This window comes from Chinchilla lanigera, unplaced genomic scaffold (genome assembly GCF_000276665.1).
Source record: "Chinchilla lanigera isolate Chin_1 unplaced genomic scaffold, ChiLan1.0 scaffold00029, whole genome shotgun sequence".
NCBI classification, from domain to species: Eukaryota; Metazoa; Chordata; class Mammalia; order Rodentia; family Chinchillidae; genus Chinchilla; species Chinchilla lanigera.
The window spans coordinates 7,285,080-7,288,579 of record NW_004955430.1 but is presented as its reverse complement, the minus strand read 5'-3'; the positions used below and the strand labels follow the sequence as shown (position 1 = coordinate 7,288,579).

The window sequence follows — 3,500 nt, the reverse complement described above, 5'->3', positions numbered from 1 at the left end:
ATGTTGCATGTTACTTTTGGTGTCAGCCTGACCCTTTGCCCAGTATATAATGGTTCTGCTGATGTTTTACTGTTTATTGATGAACATAGCTTCATGAGGAGTTTTTGGAAGACTCATCAAACTGAGTAATTTTTCTTCATAGCCCATTTGGAATTATTCCTAATAAAATGATAAAATGTATCATGCGTCTGTTCTTTTTGAGTCTTGATGTTTGAAATGGATTTTCTTGTGTAGCAAAAATTGGTTTACATATTTCCCATAGTGTGGGCTGTGAAACAATCCCAGCAGGTTTAAGTTGGCAGTAAACTTAAGGTTCTCAGGTATGTAAGAGTGGGATGGAACATGGGAAATTCAGTTTTCTCTGATACACCCCCGTTTGATGCTGTCAATTTCAAAAGTCAGATCAATAGTGAAATGTTATAAAATGAACTGGTCTGAAAGCATGTAGGCATGTATTTCTTTCATAGCTAACAGCTTACAAGTATTGTAAATGCGGTTTGTGTGGCAGATACATTGACTGAGGTGATGCTACCCTACCATGAAAATCATAATCTGTGAGCCCTTTTTAGCCTCATGTTTTAGAACTTCAGGAGAAAAACTACATGTGAATATTTCGCTAATATTGCAGTAAATGTAGACCTCGCTAAATCCATCCATTAAGTTGTTAAGGAGTTTGATAATTTTGTGTGTATTCTAATGTTCTGTGTATTATAAACCTTGCTTTTCCAGGTTCTCAATGGCTTGTAGAAATTTAGATAAAATAGTTGATCAAGCCAGGCATGCTGATGCACACCTGTAATCCCACCATCTGGAGGCTGAGGCAGGATGATCACTGTGAGTTCAAGACTGGCCTAGGCTACAAAGTGACTTCAAGGCCAGCTGGAACTGCCTGTGAATCCCTATCTCAAAAACACAAACAAAACAATGGATCAAAAATTTATTTGTAAATTGAGCGTGGTGGTGCATGCCTGTTATCCCGGCACTTGGGAGCCTGAGGCAGATACTGTATTAATTTTAAAAAGCTATCCTAAGAAAGTTGAAGGTATTTTCATAAACTCTAGAGGTAGTGAAGAATCTATATGATCTCATTTGGAAATGTCTATATTAAAGTAAAATTGCCTAATTTTCCATAAGAAAAGAATGCTTTTAAGTGCTTTAAAAAGAATTTCTGAGGTTGCCTATTTTTTTAACCCATTAGCTTGGAAACATAACAGGTTTTTACCTCTAGAAATGGTTTTTTCTCCTGACTTCTTCATATTAGTTTCTTTTAAAAATCAAATTGAGAAGTTGTACTATTTTTCAAGTAGGAGCTAGCAAATGCTTCGGGAAAGTGCATACATTGTAAGATGACCTAACAGTCCTTTCTCTGTTTTTTATAAACTTACAAAATCACCACTACTGTCCCGATTTATGGAATTGTATGAAATGCTTACCATTGTCAAGACTGAATGCTTATTATTTATTCAAATGTTAAACTCATTGTTGGTCTTTCAATAAGACATTTCAGTAGCCTCCATTACAGAAAACAGTTGAATATACCCTTCTGACAAATAATTACCAAAAACGTTAATAGAAAAACTGAAGAGGAATTGTATTCTTTAAAGGCTTACTTGTATCATCAGAGTTAAAATAGTACCAGTATCAGTTCCCTATCCCTCTGCCCAGTAAGCTTTAAATTTTTGGTCAATAATATTCCCTTTGTCTTTCTGTGTAGCTTATCAACTGATTTTCCATAATGTAACACCTTGATGTTGTGTTAAAGATACTAATTTTTATGAATTTCTCATACATAAGACTTAAATGTTACTTAATTTTTCAGAAATGAGTGTATGGAGCTACGTCCCTTGGTTCCCAGATGTTTTTGTTTGCAAATGCTTTTCGCAGGCAGCAACATTGGGCAAAATTTTTTTTTGTTTGCCAACTCTGCATAGGATGACAGACACGACTGTGGCCATCTTCTCCACACAAACACAAATGTAGCTGTCTTTTCCAAAATCATAGAACGAAATAAGTTCATGAACTGAGGTACCACTGTATTTAGAGATTTCTAGTTTATTTCAGTATAGATACAGAATTATCTCACATGCAGTAATTACTTTCAACTCAGCGGGATCACAGTTGCGTAAATGTGGGATTTCTAGTTTGTCATGGAGCTTTAAACGTGACCTGTGACTTTTTAAGTTCAGCATTTGGGAAGCAGAGGCAGGAGGATCACTGTGGGTTTGAGGCCAACCTGAACTACATAGTGAAACCTTGTCTTTTTTTTTTTTTTTTTTTTTCCCCCCCCGCACATCCCAGTTGCCCTTTACCCTTGAGTGTATTCCTATCATTTCACAATGTCTATCATACCTCCTGGTTTAAATTAACTTTCAGGAAACCTTGTCTTTAAAAAAAATTCTCACAGTTCCTGCTTCATGATTTAGTACTATAAATGTTAGTTGCCAACTTTGGTAGGATATGAAAGTGAGGTTGGGTAGTAAGTTTAAGTATGTCTGGTGAAGGTCTGTTACAGGGAAGCAGTGCTAGAGTCAGAGTGTCTGGAAGTACGTGTATGTATTTTATGATGCTGCGGACTGAGTCCAGTGCCTTCTCACTGAGCTGCCTCTCCACATCCCCAACCCTCTTTTAATTTTTGTTTTTTTGAGACAGGTACTCATCAACTTGCTTGAACATGGGTCTGGCCACAGCCTCCCAGAGAGTTCCAATTAATCAAAGGTGTGCAGAAGCATGACCAACTCAATTCTGAGACTATGCATGTGAGTGACCCGCTGTCAGTAGGCTTAGTTATTTTTAGGAAAATATTTAGAATGAAATAATATACTTTTTTGGGGAGGTGGGGTATATAGCACCATGGTTTGATGAACTTAGGGTCTCGAGCATAGTAGGCAAAAACTACCGCTGAACTGCATCCCTTTCTTACATGCTTATATTAAGAGAAACACCCTAGTGTGGTGCACACCTGTAATCCTAGCACTCAGGAGGCTGAGGCAGGAGGATCCAAGTTCAAGGCCAGCCTGGACTACATAGCAAGACCTTGTCTCAAAACACACAAAAAAGAGAAAAACAGACATTTTACTTTAGCTGCTATATTAACAGAATTGATTAGGATTGGCTCTAAAATTGAGTTATTAAACTCTTTGATACATTTCTTCTGGTATATATATATATTGTGACATTGTAGTTGGATAAGGGTGGGCTGTTTTTGTTTCTTTTTTTGTTTTTGTTTTTTGTTTTGGTACTGAGAGAATCAAACTCAGGAGCTTGAGCTTGCCAGGCAGGCACTTGTGCCGCTTGTTTCTTACAAAAAGTTACTTTGTTACTTTTAGACACATATCTTTTTATAGTTTCCACAAACCAATATATCAAATTCAGTGGTTAGGTTTAATGCCGACCTTATGGGGACATTTGATTTGATTCCCATCCAACTCGGCTTGCAGCCAGAATCATGGAAAGGAAGGTTCGTGAACTGAATGAGGCACCAGAAGTACAGAAGGTTTAAT

At 37.1% G+C, this 3,500-nt stretch overlaps 1 protein-coding gene across 1 annotated transcript in view; it reads left to right on the top strand.

Moving 5' to 3' along the window:
* Arf4 (ADP-ribosylation factor 4) overlaps positions 1-194 on the top strand; it is a gene marked incomplete in the record, with an annotated part of 31,064 nt that extends 30,870 nt beyond the window's left edge. Inside the window, 1 exon segment of the mRNA XM_013515600.1 lies at positions 1-194.
* Positions 195-3,500: the final 3,306 nt, after the last annotated feature.